Raw genomic sequence first — 20,628 nt, 5'->3', positions numbered from 1 at the left:
GCAACGGGAGAGGCCACAGCACTGAGAGGCCCGCGTACCGCAAAAAAAAAAAAAAAAAAAAAAAAAAAAAAAGTGACATTCAGAGGGCCTGGGAGAGAGGTGAACTGGATCCTGTTGGGTCCTGACATGACTACAAAGAAGTCTTGGCAGTTGTTACCATTTGGCTTCTTTGTCACAAGTGCAGGGGCTGCAAATGATCTCTCACAGGCAGGATGGGCCAGATGCACTGGTCACAGCTCTAGTTAGCACCTGGGCCCTGAAGCATGCCTACCAATGGTGGCCCGTGCACTTCCACGGTCCATGTCCACAGATCAAAAAGCTCTCGTGAGGGTCAGGAAAGAGAGGCAAAATCCCAACTCAAGGTTTGTACAACATCTCAGGGACAGCGGGGTGGCTTTTTGAAAAGCAGACATTAAAAAAGAGCACTTACTGAAAACTCAACAATAAGAGAGCAAACAACCCAATTAAAAAATGAGCAAGAGATCTGAACAGACACCTCACCAGAGAAGATATACAGATGGCAAATAAGCACGTGGAAAGATGCTCCACGTCATATGTCATTAGAGAAATGCAAAGGAAAACAACGAGTTACCGCTACACACCTATTAGAATGGCCATATCTGGAGCACTGACAAGCCCATATGCTGATAAGGATGTGGAGCGACAGGAACTCTCATTCGTTGCTGGTGGGAATTTAAAATGGTACAGACACTTTGGAAGACTGTTGGGCAGTTTCTTACAAAACTGAATATGTAGTAGTGTGCTACATGAGGGGCAAGTTTTTCGCTAACATCACAAGGGTCTCTGGTCCAATGAGTGGAGTTTGATAGTAATACTTGCTACAAATGTATGATTTTAATATATGAAATCTTTAAGGAGAGATGAAAAAACATTTTAAAAATGGCCTGTGTTTTCTTCTGCTTTTCTCCATTATTTCTTACCCCTGGACCTCTCGGGCATTACTTGGCCTTTCTGTTTTCAGACTAACTTGATGTATCCTGATGTAAGATCCAGAAAGGTGGGTTGCATATGGTTCAAATTAGTCTGGTTTGTCACTGGTCACAAAACCCTGGTTACACAAAAGAATCAGGCAAAGAGGTTTTTGTCTTTTTTTCCCCTCCTACCAGTGTTCAGGCACTGACCCCAGGTAACTCATTTTGTTGTCTAGAGTGGAGTTCTGATTAATCCCCATGATTCATTCCAGTGGCAATCAAGGTTGAGAACCAGAGTTATGGAATAATCTTGTTAAATAAGTAAAGTCTTTTATTATTTTTATTGGAGTGTAGCTGCTTTACAATGTTGTGTTAGTTTCTGCTATACTGTAAACACTTTTAAACTAAGACATGTCCGTTCACACGGTACCAAGGGACCCATCTGTTAGGTGGAATGGGAGGTGCTTGCTGTTTGGGGTTCGCCGAGGATCACTTTATAATAACCTGGCACTCTTGCACAAAAACAAAAACAAAAACAAAAACAAAAACGAAACATACTCTTACCATAAGATCCTGTAATCATGTTCCTTGGTATTTACCCAAAGGAGTTGAAAACTTAACTCCACAAAAAAGCCTGCACGTGGATGTTTGTAGCAGCTTTGTTCATAATTGCCAAATTTTGGAAGCAACCAAGATGTCCTTCAGTAGGTGAATGGATAAACTGTGGTACATCCAGACAATGGAATATTATTCAGTGCTAAAAAGAAATGAGCTATCAAGCCATGATAAAACATGGAGAAAACTTAAATGCATGTTGCTAAGTGAAAGAAGCCAACCTGAAAAGACTACATACTGTGTGATTTCAACTATATGATCTTCTAGAAAAGGTAAAATTATGGAGACAGTGAAAAGATTGGTGGTTGCTAGGGGTTAGGAGGGAGAGAGGGATGAACAGGTGAAGCACAGAGGATTTTGAGGGGGCAGCAAAACTATCCTGTATGATACAGTAATGGTGGAGACATGTTATTATACATTTGTCAAAACCCATAGGATATACAGCCACCAAGAGTGAACCACTGTAATGTAAACTATGGACTTTAGTTAATAATAATGTCTCCATCTTCATTCATCAATTGTAACAAATGTACCACACTAATACATGATGTAAATAACAGGGGAAACTGGGTTGGTGGGGAAGAGGGGACATTTGGGAACTCTCTGTACTTTCTGATCCGTTTTTCTGTAAACCTAAAACTGCTCTAAAATAGTCTATTAATTAAAAAAAAAAAAAAAGCACACTGGGGGAGAACAAAATAGGCCTTCCACAAGGAGGAATCTACCAGATGAGGGTGACTTCTGGAGCACAGTGGAGAGCAGTCACCGAGCCCAGAACCTGGAGGGGACAAGGGGGCCAGGCTTCCTGGGGCCACACCCAAGCAGAGACCCCAGGAGCAAAGGAACAACCGTGGCCGCACTGCATGGGCCTTGTGGCCTTAAGGGAGAGGGGAGTGGGGTCTGAGGGGGGTGGGGCAGTGCTGAGTGGTCAGGTGCTTGTGGTCCGAAGCCCAGGGAGGGGGAAAGGAGGCCTGCCTTCTTGGAATGAGTGTTTTGCCTTCACTGATCTCCTGGAACATCCCAAACATAATTATTTTTAGGTACTTTTTTCTGTTCCGCAACGTTGACTTCACCTGTATTGAATTCATATCAGATTATTTTGTTAGAAGTTTTTTTCCGTAGTGTGAAGTTTCTTCATGTGCTCTAGAATTTTTGTTTGCACACTCATTTGGAGTGTCTTTTCCTTTCTTCTCCTTTTCCTTTGTTTTGTTTTCACTTACATCCTGACTTTGTTGAGTGGTTTGGCAATTGCCTCAACTCGGCATCCCTTTAGCAAGCAGGAAATTGAATACAAGTAGCACCCACACCCTCTGTTTCCTAGGTCTGTCATTCCATATACTATTGAAGAACCACTGTCTGTGGAAAATGAAACCACCACTTCCACACTGCACCTGTGGCGCCTCTTGGAATGTGATTCTGCACCAGCTCACCTTCTCTCTTACCGGGTCCTCAGCCATGCCTTCTTTCCAGGCTGAGGCTCCGGCCTCTGTGTACACAGACTGCATTCAAATTTTTGTGACCGCTGTAGAGGTTTGGTACAGGAGAATGGCCTTCTTTCTATCTCCAGCTGCTTCTTCTGGAGAAACCAATCTAGAATCTTTGCTTCCATTTGCTTGGGAGACAGAGAAAATCTTTCTGAAGTGAAAGGGAAGAACAAAGCAGAAATGCAGAGACAAGCAAAAAAGATGAAGAGAGAGGAATTCATGAGTTCCCCATTTTCCTCAAGCCCTGTTCTCTGCCTTTCCTGAAGTCTGACTGTCTAACTCTTCCTTTAATTCCAGGACACACCTCAGTATCCTTCTACCCCTCCCTTATATATTTTTTCGCTTAAGCTAGCTCCAATGTGTTTCTGATACTAGCAATCAAGAGGTACAACGAATACATGTCTTTTGGGCATCCCTTGATCCAGTGTGTTTGTGATTTCTGTGCCAAGCATCACTGCACTTACACTCTGGGACTTCCTGCTCCCAGAACTCCTGCTTTGGAGTATCAATCTTGGCTCTCTCTATGCAGGGGGAGAGTTCAAACATCTCTCAATACAAGCAAACTCTGTCAGGAAGATGGGATTTGGTGAGGAAAACAGAGCCACTCTATGGGTTGCGGGAAACCAAGGGCCTGAGGGCTTACACGATGTGGGGAAGATGGGGGAGTGAGTGTCTGTGGGCACGAAGCACTGGATGGGGCCAGGTGGTTCTCGGAAGTTCCACAGGAAATTAACTACAATTACCACAATTCTCAAGCAAAAATGGCTGAACCAAAAGATCTCTAGGGTCCTTTCCAGTTTTAAGATATGCTGACTCTTTAACACGGTCCAGAGAGCATCCCCAGTAGACTCAGCAATAGCACGGAAAACGTGCAAGGTTGGGGAGCTGGACGACTCTTAGTCAAGTGACAAGAGCCCCTTGCACACCGGCCTGTGATTGGGAGGGCAAAGTCCAGTGTTTCTGCAGTTTTTCTCATAATTCTGGCTTTCCTGAACAAACCATCCCTCCCTCCAATCCTTAGCCATCTCCCATTGGTCCTGCCCCCTGATTTTTATGCTGTGACCTGCCAATGAAGATGTGCTTTCCTACCCCAGCTGACTGCTCAGTGTTGATCCGTGAAAGGTGTCGTTATTCCTCCAGCGTGGCTGGAGGGGACAGAAACACTTTTGCCCCGTCTCCTTGACCAATTTGCTTAACCAAACGCACAAAGGATCTGGGACAAGGACCCATACCTTCCTTTTGCAAACCTCTTCTTCAGTCAGCCTGTTCTGCTCACCTCTCTTCACTGAATATATAAAATCTTCCTTGTATCAAGAGATTGTGAAAGATTTACTCGCCTTAGTCACATGATTTTCAAAATGTGTTAATTATGCATTACTCACATGCTCTGAGCTTTTGCTGCTAATGTCATTTTATTGGACTGGGGAGAAGTTACTTGTAGTGGTTACATAATCCTCAGACTTGCTGACAGGGTATTTTACCACCATAATATGCTTAAGCGCGGGTCCTAAATTTTGATTCATTGTCCTGATGAAATAAAATCCTGGTATTTTCTTCCTTTAGTCAGATGGTAGAGGCAGTCAGCATTTTCTTTTATCTAGATGTTCGACTTCAATTCTGTAGACAAATACCATTGAAAGACTGAAGTAATAATGATAGTCTAAACAGAGAACTAAAAATTCCTATACTAAAGATTAATGGGTTTTCATATTTTATTTGTCAAAGTAAACCATAGAGCATTATTTCATCCCCTCAAATTTTAGTTTCAAAAAGGATGCAAGCTCAGTACTCATAAACATGGTAAAATTTATTGATCAGAAATGCTATCTTTTCTTCATAGTTGCCATAAATGGTATGATTATAAAATAGACTGACATAGAACACTTGACAGCTCTTTCTTTCTTATACACTGTAATTAATCTTGCAACCTGTCTTATTTGTCAATTAAAAAAATGAGTCAGTGAAACATGCAGTTAACACATGGCATGATTCTATGACAAATAGACATGATTCACGGTCCAGAGCAGGTCCACGCAGAAACCAGCTTTGCCTTTGATTAAATGGCAATACATGTTTATACAGCATCCTCCAAGAACTTAAGGAAACCCTGTATTTGAGGCTGAAATACGTATACTACCATTTTGTCTTTTCAGCAGCAATGGGTCAATTGTTTTTGGTCAAATACATTTTTGGGGTCCCATCTGTACAATCAAAGCAATAATGAATTGTGACAGTTTTAAAATATGTCCGCAAATCCTTTGGCACCCTTCCCACGTGGGTTCTATGGCCTCTCCCCCTGAATCTGTACTGACGTTAGAGACTCATTTGTAACCAACAGAACCAGCAAAATGATTCACATAACTTTTGAGGCAATGCAATGTCTGCCTGGTTCCCCTGGGGCACTTGCTGTGGGGGACCCCAGGTACCATGTAAGAAATCCAACCACTCTGAGACCCTCATGCTGTTGAGGCCACATGGAGGTGCTCCAGCTGACAGCCCAACTGAACTCCCAACCAACAACCAAACTGCCAGATGTATGAGTGAGTCATTTTGCACGTCCAGCTCAGTTGAGCCTTTAGATGACTTCAGTCATTGAGAGAGTCCAAACAAGAACAGCCCAACTGAGCCCTTCTCCAATTCTGCAGTTAAATAGTTTTAGAGAGAATTTTGCATCTTAGGAGATTGAAAATGCACCTTGTAATATTAAAGGCTCTGATAAGTCCTGCAGTACAGAAATCTAAATAAGTTTAGCTTAAATTTATTTAGCCACAGAGCCATTCTGTCTTTAGACATCTATTAGGAACCGATTGATAAAATTAACACTCTGATTAATACAGTTTTCAATTATAAAATTTTTCAGTTATAGCTTCGGACTCTAGCTTGGCTCAGAATTCAGAAAGAGAGCTTGTTGCAGTTGCAATAGTTAATTGACTTCATCTTGATAAAGAAATCAAACTTCCATGGGGAGGTATGAATAATAGGGATGGGTGGAGAATCTGAAATATCGTATTGGAAAATAAGAGGCTACTGGTTAAACCAGAAATTACACACTAGTGCAGGGAATACATCAGCAATCATCAGGAAGGAAATTACGTCTGGATAGGAAAACAATTGAGTTTTATTTATTTATTTATTTATTTATTTAATATTCTTTTTTTTTTTTTTCTGTTTTTGGCTGCACCACATGGCATGTGGGATCTTGTTGTTTTTTTTTTTTGCGGTACGCAGGCGTCTCACTGCTGACGCGCAGGCCCAGCGGCCATGGCTCACGGGCCCAGCCGCTCCGCGGCACGTGGGATCTTCCCGGACCGGGGCGCGAACCCGTGTCCCCTGCATCGGCAGGCGGACTCTCAACCACTGCACCACCAGGGAAGCCCCGGCATGTGGGATCTTGATTGAACCCGCACCCCTGTACTAGAAGTTTGGAGTCTTAACCACTTGACCACCAGGGAAGTCCCAACAATTGAATTTTAAAATGTCCCTTGGTTCTGCTTGTTTTGGTGGTCAAAGGAGTGGCAGAAACTTCTGGCTGAGTCTCAGAGCAAAGCAATTTATCTACCTACCTACCTACCTACCATCCATCTTCATTCATTTCATTTGAATGGGTAATATGTTCATATAGTGTAAAATTCACAAGGCACAGAGCGATATAAACTGAAAACTGTCCCTCCCAATCTGTCTTTCAACCACAGTGTTTCCAGTTTCTTGTCTATCCTTCCAGGGTTAACTTAAGCATATAGAAACAAACACATATCTATGTTCTTAAAGAAAACATATATATTAGCATACTATATGTATTGTATTCTGTGTCTTGCTATTTGTAGGTAAAATATATATTTAAAGTCATTCCATATTCATACATGGAGAGTTTCCTTATTCGTATTTTTTCCATATCCATTTAATATTCCATTGTATGGATGTACCAGAATGTAATTAACTAGTCACTTACTGGTGGGTCTTTTCCTATTATAAACAATGTTGCGATGAATAAATTTGCCTGTGTGCAAACGCATCTGAGGATAAATTACTAGATATGGAATTACTGGGTCAAATGCTGGAAGGTGTTATTGGTGCCTGGCCCTGACCTCTTTTATGGACTGGTGTCATGCAGGATCTCGGGATCTTAGTTCCCCGACCAGGGATGGAACCCATGCCCCTTGCAGCGGAAGCGCAGAGTCTTAACCACTGGACCACCAAGGAAGTCCCTCACATCTACTTTCTTTCCTGGGGAACTGCTGTTGACTGGCAGTTGCTGCCTGGCCCGCAGATGTCTTGGAAGTTACACGCCCTTCTGGCCAATGACTTACAGATGTGCAGGTATCACAGGCTAGCCTGTGCAGAGCAGCCTCTGTGGTGCAATCTGCACTCAGGAGTTCCTTGTGGGATGAGGCTGAGGCTGAGGCTAGACAGACCTTATGCCACATCTCGCCCTATCTCCTTCCTTTGCCATCCTGCTTCCCTACTCCCCTGCAGGTTTCTCCTGAGAACATTCCCTCAGTAAGTCATCTGAACAAGAATCCCTGTTTCAGCCTCTGTTTCTAGGGAGCCTGGTCTGAGACAAATGGTATGTGCACATGTAATCTTTTTGTTGTTGTTAAATCACATGCTTTTTTTTTTTATTAAGGTGAAATTCACATAACATAAAATTAGTCATTTTAAAGTATACAATTCAGTGGCATTTAGTGTATTCACAATTGACACACAATGCCTCTATTCACTTCTAAAATTTTTTCCATCACCCCCAAAATAAGACTATACCCAGTAAGCCATCATTTCTCTCAGCCCCTGGCAACCAACCACTCTGTTTTCTGTCTCTACGGATTTGCCATTCTGGACATTTCAAATAAATAAAATCATATAATATGTGATCTCTTGGTGCATGCGTAATTTTTATAAATTTCATAGGTATTGTTCAATTGCCTCCATAGAGGTTGTACCAATTTAGATCCATCCTAGCAATGTAAGAAAGTGTTAATTGCTCATCAAGTATTAGTGAAAGAGTGATTACATGCTGTATCTTACTTGGGTGATAGTATATTTGGAGCAGTGTACCCCTACTTCTAAAAATGTGTTTGTTTCCAGACGAACTGGGACAACTGTCTGCTTAAAAAGTTGTTTCCATCTCAACAGCCATGTGACCACTGACCCCACGGCCCTTCCACTTACCATGTAGTCCCATGGCCAAAGGGACTGGGTAGGAAGGGTTAGGATACTTTAGGACATAACAAGTTATAAGTTCTCCAGTTTTAAAATCTTGACAAAGCTCAGACTAACTACCTAGTTGTAAGGAAAATATCTGGGACTCATAGGGAGATTCTGTTTCTGAGCCCAAATTTGACCAGTGCTTTTAGAGGGTAGATGGTTTAAGCGGCAGTGTGGTTTGCATAAACCAGAGGCAGCCTGCTGTGGGCTTTCAGGTCAGCACACTTGAGATCCAATCCCAGCTCTTCTGCCTTCTAACTCTATGCCCTTATCTTTCTGAGTCTTGGTTTCATTTTCAGTAAAACAGTAATAATAATACCTATCTTGCAAAGTTATTATGAGGATTCAATGTGTTTGGTTCCTGGTAGGGGTTCTGTAAAGAGTACTGAAAAGGTAGTCGGAATTGTGGTTATTATTATCGGAGAGCTCTCCTTAATTTTGAGGAAAGGTTTCAACACTAGGGAACAACAGCCCCACTTTTCACCAATTCTTCACGTTGTCCTATTCCAATTCTTTTACACTAACAAAGACCCGCACTCCCCTCTCACTGCCTTGATCTCTCAGTTCATTCAGGGGCTGGCATAGACAGCCGATAAAAGAAAGCCAGAGCATGCGGGTGTCAGGGTTTTCTCTGCTGGTAAATGTTTGGGAACCCCATCACCTGTGTTCAAGAGGAAGGACTGACCGCCTATATGACAAGGGGTTTCAATGGTGGGGAGTTTTCCCATTTCCACTGAGGACAACGTAAAAGGAAATGGAGATGCTGGAGCAGAGGGGGTTAGAATGGACTTAAGCAAGATCTTCCAAGACCCTCAGTGCTAGAAGATTCCATACTGTGAACACATTGCCTCTGGGTTTAGTTGAGTGTAGTCCAGCTTTATGGTTCAGCATTGGCTTTGTATTATCTAAGACATCCAAAGGAATCCCCACACATAATACAAAATGCACACATTGTAGAACAAAGCCAAGGATGATGATGATGATGATGATTATGATGATGATGATTTTGGCTGCACTGCACAGCTTACGGGATCTTAGTTCCCTGACCTGGGATTGAACCCAGGCCATGGCAGTGAAAGCACTGAGTCCTAACCACTGTATTGCCAGGGAATTCCCAAGGATTATTTTTTTTAAACGCTCATAATGTTTAAAATCATTTTGGGGGTAAGTTTCAAATGATCCTCTTTCATTATATTCCCCACTGTGGTCCTGTTCATGAAGGTTGTTGTCGTATAATGAGTAGGGTTGTGAACAACTTTATTGGCTTATTTGTTTTGGTGGAAGAAGGGGTGCTTTCTTGAGAAAAGAAACTTGGAACATTTGTTTAAGAAAAGTTTATGCGGACAGAATTTTCTCTGCTTTGGAAAAATAAAAAAGCCAGATGTCTTGAGCCTTTCATGTTAGGTAATAGTTTGAGAGTATGTCTTCACATCTTGTAAAATAATCATTGCATAAATTATTTATCCTCTTTTCCAGAATAAAGTACTTCTTGGTACCCACACTTGAGAGAACTTACAGATGCAAATTGGGGTGGAGTGTGCTTTTAGCTTTTTTTTTTTTTCTTCTGCAGTAGGGAAGGCGGATTGGGTAAAGGCACATACTCCAAGATCTAGGCTGCCATGTTGTTACACGACTCCAAAAGACACTATTACATTATACCCTATGTGAATGGCGCCCCCTGGAATTCAACAGTGTAAATGGTGAGCCCTGGAATTGTGCATCACTTAGTAATGTCCACATTTTGTTTCCCAATGGCACTTTTGGAGTCTTGTCTCATTTAGTGTCTCTAGGAAGCATTAATGGTACACACAGCACAGGGGGTGACCCATCAGAGGCAGGAGATTTTGGTCCTCTGGTCTATGGATATGGTGACCATATTTTTTCAAACAAAAATCAGGACAAATGGTCTAGCCAGGGATTATTTATGGTCTGTGAATATATTTAAAAGGAGCCTTACAAATAGCTTTTAGTGATTTATGTGACAAATAATTGTGTAGAAAAGAATGAAACTGTGAAATGGATGTCGTCTCAGGAATTTTAATGTATACTCGCCACCTATAATAGTAATAGCTACCATTTATTGAAGGCTTATTATTGAAGCTTCAAATTAAGTGCTTTACAGAAATTATCTCATTTTCTCCTCAGGAGAACTCTAGTTGGTGGGCACTACCAATTCATTTTATAGAGGGGATAACTGAAATCCCGAGATGAGAAGTAGCTTACCACGATCATGTAGCTAGGAAGTGGTGGAGCTAACATTCTGACCCAGGCTGGCAGGACCCATACTCTTCAATGATACAACACAATACCATCTCTCCTATTTAATGTGGGCTTTTTACTCTTTTATTGGCAAGTTTTACTCTTCTCTTTGGGTCTGGAATGTAGCAAAAGACGGTAGTTCCATCAGGCCAAGAGATTTATAACTCTCTCCTGTCGGTGGAGAATAAGATATTCCTCATTGCCTCAATTTAGTTCAGGACAACAAACATTTATTAAGTATCTACTTGATACCAGCCACGGGGCTAGTAGTTATGGAATATAAAGACTAATGGATATCAATACTGCACTCTTCCTACACTCAAGATGTGTGGATTAGGGGGAAAAGCAAACACACAAATAACTTTAATATGAGGCCAACTGGAATAAGTGACATATTGGAGAAGCTAGTTGTTCTGAGAGTTTCAGGAAGGTAGAAATTAAATCTGACTAGGGAATCTGACTACAGGAATTGGCATTTAATTAGGGCCCTGGAAGACTGTAGGGCTATCATCGTTACTATGGTTGTGTAACAATTTACCCCAAAACTTAGTGGCATTAAACAATCATTTTACTCTGTTAAAAAATCTCATGTTCAGGAATTCAGGAAGGTCTCAGATGAGCAGTTCTTGCTTGGGGTCTCTCAAGTGGTTATGATCAGATGCGACTGGGGCTGCAGTCATCTGAAGGCTCGAGCCGCTGGACATTCAACATGGCACACTCACAGGGCTGGCATTGATGCCAGCTGTCAGTGGGAACGCAGCTGGGAGCTCAGCTGGGCTGCCACTGGAGTGCCTGCACAGGGCCTCTGTAGCATGGTGGCCTCAGGCAGAACTTGCGTGCACTAACCTTGGAAGTCACGCAGCATTACTTCTGCCACATCCTGTTGGTAATGAGAAAGTCACTAGGGCCAGCCCAGGTTCAAGGGAAGGGGTCATGGGCCCCACCTCTCAATGGGAAGAGGATCAAGGTCACATTGTCAGAGAGAATGTACAGTCTGCCACAAGGGTGTGGCAGGTGGAGGTGTGGGCAAAAGGCCTTCTAGGCAGAACCGCAGGAATAGGAAAGAGGGATGTTGGAGGAATGGCAGGTTGTCTGGTGTAGCTGGGGTGGGGAGTGTGATGAATTGGGAGAGAGAAATTTGAAAAATTAGTTGGGGTTCTGTCCACAGAGGGCTTTATAAGCCAGAATGCTGAGTCTGGATTTATTGAGGGGTAATCTAGTGATGAGACTAAGAGCATGGTTTTGGAGTCAGCTAGAATTCTTTCCAGATCAACCCTTTACTAGCTGTGTGACCTTGGGTGAATTCCTTACCTGTCCAGAGGCTCAATGTTCTTTCCTGTGAAAGAAGATGACTGTAACTTTGTTGCAGTTTTACTTTACAGGATAAGAAGATGAATGTAAATCACTTAGTATATAATAAAGGGTGGCAATTATTATTACTCTGATAGGAATAAGGCAGCCTATGAGAGTGTTTGAGGATAAGGTAACATGATCATATTTGTCATTCAGAAAGATTCCAGCAGGCAGCTAGCAAGCCTGAAGTCAGGAAGACCAGTTAGGAAGCAATGATACTAAGTTGGTTAAGAAGCCGTGAGAGTCTAAACTGGGGTGGTGACTGAGGAGGGCTTAGAATGACAATATGTTGAGGAGATAGAAGTTTTATTTGGTGGCTCATGGGCGACAAGGGTGAGGGAGAGGGAGAATCTGACTTGGGTCAGGGGTCAGAGGTCAGAGGTCAGGTCATGCTGGTTGGGGTGCTGATTCTAGAAGCAGAACCTGAGACAGAGAAACTTGGGTGAGGGGTTTATTAGGGGAGTGTTCTCAGAAGAAAGAGTGTGGGAGAAGGATGGAGCAGAGGAAAATGTTAAGAAAAGAGGTGGTCTCACCTGACCACCAGCTTTGGTTGGATCCCACAGGAAGCTCTGCAGCTTGATTGCACCACACAATACTTTGCACCTTGAGGCAAGTGTCCTGCCTTTTGTACTTTGCCTGCAGCCAGTCAGTCAGAGCTTTGGGCTGCCTGGGGGTGATGGGGTAAGGTGTAATCTCCCTTGTCAGATGGTTCCATTTGGCCAAGAGCAATTCTCTGGAGAAGGGGGCAGCTGTGAGCTCTCAGCAGCCACCATTTCCGGCAGCTGGGGGAACGGGTGTACTGGCCCAGAAAAGGGGATTTGGACGAGGCACCACCAGTGTCCGTTATAAGGGTCAGTGTTGCGATCAGTCTGCTCAACACCTTTCCCAAGCCAGGGAACCAGTGCAACTGAACTTCTGCTCTGCACGCCTATCTTCATTATAGAAAATTCCTATAGGTTGCAAGCTGTGATAATAACTAACATCTAGTGTTTGGGAGGTCATCTTTTCTTCTTAAAGGATCCTGGGGTATGGCATTGTGCACGTGTAGAGTGCTGAAATGGGGGCCACAGGGAAGTCCTAGAGCCTTTGGCCTACAAAGAGAGAGAGAGAGGAAAACAACAGAGGCCAACAGAACAGATAGCACGTGGAGATGTGCATTACATCGTATTTACTGAAGAACCTCCCCCCCTCATAATTTATGTACCTCTCAAAAGACCCAGCAGGTGCTATTTATTCCATCTCTGGCTCTGTGATCTTCTGTTCCACGCACGCTGGATTTGATTGAGATTAGACAAATCACTGTTTTCTTTGAAAAGGGAAACTTCTGAAGCAATCGCTGAATGTAGCGCGTGATAAATTTAACTTTCCACGTCGGTACTGTTTACTTCTTTAAAGTCAGTATAAATGATTAAATGGGAATAACTATATAATTCAAAGCAAACACATACACACGTACCACATCTTTAGATGAATGGCTTGGCTGCCCGCCACCAGAAATCTCCCACTTCCCTTTTATTATTCGAAGCAAACACAAAACCAAATCAACACCGTCAAGGGTTTGCCCACTTGGAAAGGATATTGCATTCCAGAGCGGTCCAAAGGTTACACTACTCATGACAATTGTATATTGTTTTCTCTAAAGTTCATGGGAAGATAATAGTTGTTATTTTCTTCCTTCATACCAGCTTTCCAGCGCTCCTTGTCCTTCTAAAAGGGAGAAGCACATCTTTTGTGCATTGTGCAAAGTGACCCTCTTTGGGAAGTCCTCCTACTGGGCTGAGCCTGTCTATTTACCACCATGGTTCTACCATGATTTGTTATAGAAGCCTGAATGGACTGCTATTTTCAGAAGGAAAGAAGACACTCATGAAAACCACTCAGACTATCACCATTCCTGTACTGGATTTATAGACATAACTATACAAGAATGAGCTACTGGAGGTCAGAGGTTATATTTTGACCAGATGACCACAAATAAATGGTTTCCAAATACGTGTTAGATGCCATCACACTGAGCGAGCTAATTAAGTCCTAAAGATTAAATGCTAGTGGAGTTTCTCACTCCTATCAAGATTAATACTCAAGATGAACATGTTCTGTATATATTTAAAATTTTTAAAATCACCTTTTGTTATCTGATGTGTAATGAAAAGATGAAGATTCAGGAAACCCCAACTTGTAGTGACAGGAGATTTTGGACAAGTCTTTGAGCCTCAGTTTCTGAATTTCTAAAGTGGTAATATTTGTTAGGCCTCTCAGCCAGAGTTGCTGGGACCATCTAAGGAGATATAAATGTAAAGAAATTTTGTAAACTTGAGTGATGTTCAAATATTGATAACTAGGGGACATTAAAGAATTATACATTTTAAATGTCTTCTTTTATTCCATCATATAGGAAATATATACTCATAACAAAAACATAGAAAAGTGGAAAAACAATGGAGGAGGGGAAACAATTATAGGATTTAAGTGGTTATTAGATTAAAAGTGATACCTCTTCAAGTTGGATGTTATAGTGGACTGAGTGGTGGCTCCTCAAAAGATACATCTGAGTCCTGGCCCCTGGTTCCTTGAATGTGATCTTATTTGGAAAAAGGGTCTTTGCAGTTACAGTTAAGTAAAGGATCTTATGATGAGATCATTCTGGATCAACTGGGTGGGTTCTAAACCCAGAGACAAGTGCTTTTATTATAAGAGGAGAAACAGAGTGGGAAAATGTAGGGGAAGGCCATGTGACTATGGAGGCAGAGATTGGAGTGATGGGCCCATAAGCCAAGGGATGCCAGCAGCCACCAGAAGCTGGAAAAGGCAAGGAAGGAGTCTTTCCTAGAAACTTCAGGTGGAGCATGGCCCTACTGACACCTTGATTTCAGACTTCTGGCCTCCGGAACTGTGAGATAATACCCTTCTATTGTTGTAAGCCACTCAGTTTGTGGTAATTTGTTATGGCACCCTAGGAAACTAATAGAGATGCTCACCATAAAGAAAGCCCTACGAATTTCATCATGCCAGAGAGTGAGCAGAGTATTGAAAGACAAAGGAAGTATGTGGTTGGCAATCTGCAATGCATGGCTTTTCTAATGAAAAAGCTTATTTTCTGCCCCTTTTTAAGGAGAATAGTCACTTTAAATGAACCAAAAGAAAACAGCAATAAAAACTATAATAAAGGCAGGTTAGGAGAAGGTTGAGAAGGAAAGTAACCACAGCAAATAAGATTAAGTCAGTTGAGTGGCCTTATCTTGTATTAAGGAAAGACTTTTGGCATAGAATTAAGTAGGTGAGCGTTTCCTCTTTAAAGTGAAGCATGGGAATAAAAGAACAAAGGGATTAGGAATGCAAACAGTTAAGGGATAGAGGGAAAAAAACACCCAGTTGATTCAGAATTTATACCAACTTTGGCTCAGACTTTGTCCTTTTTTCGATTTTACATTTAGTTGTGTTTAAACATTTTAATAAAGAAATTGATTCTTATCAAGTTAAGTTGGAAAAAATTCACCGTTTAATTTGGGTGAGTCTGGGCAAAGGAAGTCCTTGGCTATTTGAGCAACCTTAATGTAGTACCTGGCACCTACAACTCAACCAGTTGAAACCCAAATTTATAATATGGATTTTCCATGTTCTGGGACTGACCTCTTGGCCAGAAGGATATTTAAAAGAAGTCCTGCCCAAGGCAAAAGTTACCTTTATTTAAAGTCTGCCTGGTTCCTATTTTGTTAATCCCCAGCCCCCTTAATATCTTTTCTATTCACTAGGTACATTTTTATGGTTCTTTTTTTGTTAAAAAGAAAGCACCGATTACCTCTTAGGCACTTATGTTTTCATAGATACCATTTGATTTTCATGATAATCTTGGGAGGTACCTAATACCATCCCTATGTTATACATGAGGAAACCAAGGAACTGTGACATTGGAGGTACAGTGTCTTAAGTGACTCCATGTCCAGAAATAAGCTGTGTGACTTTGAACAGATAAGTTACATAACCTCTCTAAGCCTCAGTGTTTTCATATGTAAAGTGGCATCACACTCCATTTTCTTGTGTTCTAAGGAGACTTTTATTTTCACTTCTTTTTTTTTTTTTTCTGGTTGACTTTTACTTTCATTTTTTACTCTCTCATATTTTCCTAAACATTGACAATGAGCAGGTCAAAAAGGAAACCAATAAATATTTTTACACACAGGAAAGAACAGGAAAGATAATTACATTGTTCAAAAGAGTAATATGGGTGTAATATGGGTGATCTTTCACTTCTTATTTTAATGTTTGAAATTGAAGTGTATCTTATAACTGCCGTCTTATATTTTTCACCCTATAAAGCTGCTATTAAACTGATGATGTCTTAGTGTTGATAGCATTTGACAATTGAGGGATTTGGTAATGCATAACCTCCAGGGTTCTTATAAAGCCTAAAGATTATGTATGTAAAGTGCTTGGTACTGAGTCAGAGCTCAGGAAATGTTGATTTTTATTATTTTTTAAGTAACTTGGCCATAGGTTATACTACTAGTAAGTGGCAAAGCCTAGATTGGAACCAAGTTTCTAACTGTAGTTACGGAGCTCCTTCTTTTCTAGGCCAAAATTCTAGTCCCAAATAGTGAGGGAACCAGCTCATTACATTAGCTGTGAGTCGGTCCCCCATATAATGACCCAGACTCCCTAATTCTCGTAACTTTGCCTGTTCTTCCTAGTTCCTAATATCTTCACGAGGCATAAATTATGTTGACCCATCGACATCTGAAATTTGAAATTGTAATCTTTAAATCAAGGCACACCGGACTTGCAAAATTAGTATTTGTTATATTAAGTTGTCATCTTATCTTCTGGATACTGAGCTTCTAGGATAATGGGAACTAGATGAAAAATAAAATAGGCTAAAGGGCAAATAGAAAGGTAAATCTTAAAATTACTGAAATGAAGTTAAGCCTTTAGCCTGTTCCAGTGTCCCCTTTTTGTGTTTTTGCTTTTCCTCCCAGAGGGAATCAATGCTTCATCATTGTACCTGTGATTGGTGTCAATGTTCCTCTACCCACTGAAAGTGACTCTGAGTTGGGGAGGAAAGTGTGGCCAAGAATCTCAGGCACAAAGTTGGTGTAGTAGACATTGATTGTTATTATTATTATTATTAATTGCCTACCTAACATCCAGTCTTTCTTCTTTTCCATTGGAGAAACTCTGTCCTCCCTCAGTCCTTGTGATTTTGGGGGGTAGGATTCATCCTAGGGGTGATTGAGAAACCCAGGCCAAGACAATGAGCATATTTTATTCCTTTGCCCACCATATTTGGTTCAGGGATGAGCAAATAAGTTACATTTTTTTTACCTAATCTAGTTTGAGTTTTAACTTTCTAATACTTTTGATTGAAAGAAAGTAACTAACATCACTAACATAATTGGAAATCAAGACCAGTTGGTGGCTGGGGACACCCCCAGTAGCCACAGGCCAACATTGGAACTAAACCCTTAATGAGGAGTTGATGAGGATAGTTTTTCAGGGTTCCCTGGCACCATCAAGGAAGAGGCTTGTTCCAGTAGACCAACCCAGGCGTAAAATCAGCCAGGCAGATATTTTTATTAGCAGTGAGGTTATCGTGGTCCCACAAATCAATAACCTTTATTTAAACCACACAGTCCCGTCTTCTTGAATCCAGTGTTTGTCAACCCATCATTTGAACTTAATTTAGCCTTTCTTTTCTGGGAAGGGAGTCCATATAGCAAGTGAAACCCCTGCTCTGGTAAGTATTTGGTAGGGTAGTGTAAATGAATCAACTCATAGTCTGGTTATAAGTGAACCTCCTGTGAATCTGATTGTCACAAGCCAGTCCAACTGGTGAGCTCAACCTCGGATCATTTAATACATTTGAATTCGGAACCCACACATTTGAAAATCATATCCAGAACAGGAGTGACTAGTGGGTGGCAATTTAAAAAAACCCTTACAGTTTACCTAAAAACACCATATTTTAAAATTATCTATTTGCTGTTTTCTCTTGAGGGAGGAATGGGGTTGGTGTTTGTTCTTTGAAATGTCTTTCTCTCATCTAAGATCCTGGATGCACTGTAAAGAAAGTCAGTGAGGGTTTGGGGGCTGATTGATTTACTTACCTTTTTCTAAGACCTCAGCCACTAAACAGTGATCCTTTGTGTGGTTGCTGAGATGTTAGTTATGAAAAATAGCCATCACAGCCCTGGTAAGATGTTCTAAGATCTTACTTGATAAAGTGATTCAGTCTTTCAGAAAGTTTATATCTGTGACTACCCTGATAAGACATGAGGCTCTAGAGAAAGGAGTGGAACGTTGAATGTCCAATGTATTTTACAGTAGAGCTTATTGCAGCATCTTCAAGATAAGGAATGCCATTTAGAGGTTATTTCTCTTCATTAAGAAGACTTGATATTCCTATGTAGTTTGGAAATACTAAACTATTAATAGACTTGCTAGGAGTTTTGCTTATGAAGTACAACAAACACTGACTATCTACTATGTACCTGGCATGGGTTAAGTAAATGTTCCCTATTACGCAACCTAAGTGCAAGATACTGTCAAAGTAATTTCATAATCATTTCATAAGTGAGATAAAGGCACTTACCATAAAGGTTGTAATGTTTTTAAATGTCAGAGCAGTAACTGAACAATTATAAGAGGGCACATTTTGTTATTAATTTGTCACTCTTACTATGACATTAACTTCCTTCCTCCAAATTACTCATTTGACATTTTTCCAATCCGGACTGTGTGAAGAGCTTCACAATGGACATTGCCTTATTTTTTTTCTTCCTTTTTTCACATTGTTTTAAAAAAACCATACAAAGTAAGCACAAATACCTTCTTGTCATAAAAAGTTTTCAAATGATAAAAAAGCAAATGTCCCCTTTTATTCCTGCCCAATCTTACGCCCCTTTCCAGAAGTTACACTGTTAACTGTTTATTGTATCTACTTTCAGCCCCTTCTCTATGCATTTATGAAAAAATATGTACATATATCAGTGTATGGTTTTATTTTTGGTATGTGTGTTTATAAATTGGATCGTAGTGTATGTATTGCTTTGTAACTTGCCTTTTTCACTTAATGGGCTGTGTTTGGGATCTTTCCATATCAACACACGTGGATTTGTTCCTACAAAATCATTCAACAAATATCTATTGAGCACTACTGTGGATTTTATTGTTGTCAGCAAATATTCACTCTCCTTTCCCCAGCTCCTCAGGGAAAGAGTATATTTCCCTGCCCCGTTGATGTGGAGCTTGCTCATATGAATTGCTTAGGCCGCCGGAATGTGGATGGTAGAATTGACAGCATGTCAGATCCTAGCAGAAGCTTTCAGAGGCATTGCAAGTTCTGCTAGCCTTCTTGAGCTCCTGCTCTCCACTCAAAGAATAGTATGTTCCCCATGTTCTTCAGCCTGGTCCCTGGCACAGGAAGATGCATGGAGCAGATCTGAACCCAGCCCACAGCCTGGAACAGAGTTACTGTAGTTGACTGTAGAGCCACGAGCAAAAAAATAAACATTTGTTGCTGTAAGCCACTGAGATTTTGGAATTTTTGTAACTCGCCCTGAGCACAGCAAAATCTGAGGGATACAAATAGTTGCTATTTGCCAGACATTGCTCTAGATGCTGGGAAAACAACAACAATCCCTGCCTACATGGAGTTTACATTGAAAAGCTGGTTAGTATTCCATGGAATGGTTGAACCATGGTAAGGTATTGTCTCTTTTTCAGTCTTATAGGCCTTCTGTAGAAAGTGCTTAGCATGCAGGGTCTGCGCACCCTCAACACTTCTGCCGTCTCTATCCCCTCCTTCCCATCACTGCTGCCATCTGGTCATTCCTCTGTTCTTGACCTTCCGCCTTGACTATGGAAGAACCCATTGGCTCTCCTCTAGGTTCTCCCTACTCTCAGATGTCCCATGCATTACAACAAGTGCGTTTTCTAGCCATCACCTTGCCTCATGCAAAACTCAGTAACTCTTTTTCCTTCTTTATAAAACACAAAGTCTGGTCTTCAATGTCCACGCCCTCTCAACTTTCCAACTACATTCTTTTCTTAGTCTTGCACTCTCGTGTTTTGCCAGAGCAGCCTACTTACTGCCCAGGACACACATCCTGTAGTGAATTTCGTGGTGGGCCACCCAGACAGAATTTCCCTTCGGGACTGAGGTACCCACTCCCCCAGCTGCCAGGAGTGTTCGTGGATGATGGCTGCCATGTAGTCTGCTCTCAGATGAAAACACCCACCTCACCCAAGGTTCACATTCCCTTCCCAGGGACAGGCTACATCCAATGACTGGTCAGAAGGGGTGGGGATTCCCTGCTGGTCCAGTGGTTAAGACTCCGCACTTCCACTGCTGGGGGCCCAGGTTCAATCCCTGGTCAGGGAACTAAGATCCCACAAGCTGCGCTGTGTGGCCAAAAAAAGTGTGTGTGGGGGATGCTATAAAGACCCATCCCCCTTGTCTCAAGGCAAGGCAACTCCGAAAAGTTATTCCAGCTTCAGACCAATCTATGAGATTGGCTCAGCCTTTTTGTTTGGTGTGGCTATATTGCAGCCCAGTACCTTCCTTTGCCTAATCCTATTTCCTTGTCTCCTCCACAGGGGATGATCCCAAGGATACTCCCTAATACGTTTCCGAAATGCTAAACTCCATCCCAGAGTCTGCTTCCTGGGAAACCTGAGATGAAACACACCCTGCAGGTCCTTGGGCCTTTCCCATACTTTGGGACGTTTGATCACGCTATTCTCTCCACCCAGAACACCTTCCCTATAATCCTCAGCTAGTTAAAACT

General features: G+C 41.7%; 2 non-coding genes and 1 pseudogene across 2 annotated transcripts; 2 read left to right on the top strand and 1 right to left on the bottom strand.

The window, feature by feature from the left end:
* Positions 1 to 128, bottom strand: part of LOC102981891 (ubinuclein-1-like) — a 1,615-nt pseudogene extending 1,487 nt beyond the window's left edge.
* Positions 129 to 704: 576 nt separating this feature from the next.
* Positions 705 to 847, top strand: LOC112062329 (small nucleolar RNA SNORA62/SNORA6 family). Its single transcript, XR_002890668.1, has one exon. It is a non-coding gene; the product is annotated as a small nucleolar RNA SNORA62/SNORA6 family (small nucleolar RNA).
* Positions 848 to 20,149: 19,302 nt separating this feature from the next.
* On the top strand, positions 20,150 to 20,222 carry TRNAG-UCC (transfer RNA glycine (anticodon UCC)). Its single transcript has one exon. It is a non-coding gene; the product is annotated as a tRNA-Gly (tRNA).
* The last annotated feature ends 406 nt before the right edge of the window (positions 20,223 to 20,628 follow it).

Source organism: Physeter macrocephalus, chromosome 21 (genome assembly GCF_002837175.3).
Source record: "Physeter macrocephalus isolate SW-GA chromosome 21, ASM283717v5, whole genome shotgun sequence".
Lineage (NCBI taxonomy): Eukaryota > Metazoa > Chordata > Mammalia > Artiodactyla > Physeteridae > Physeter > Physeter macrocephalus.
The sequence above is the reverse complement of the archived record's forward strand: the minus strand, read 5'-3'. Positions and strand labels throughout refer to the sequence as shown.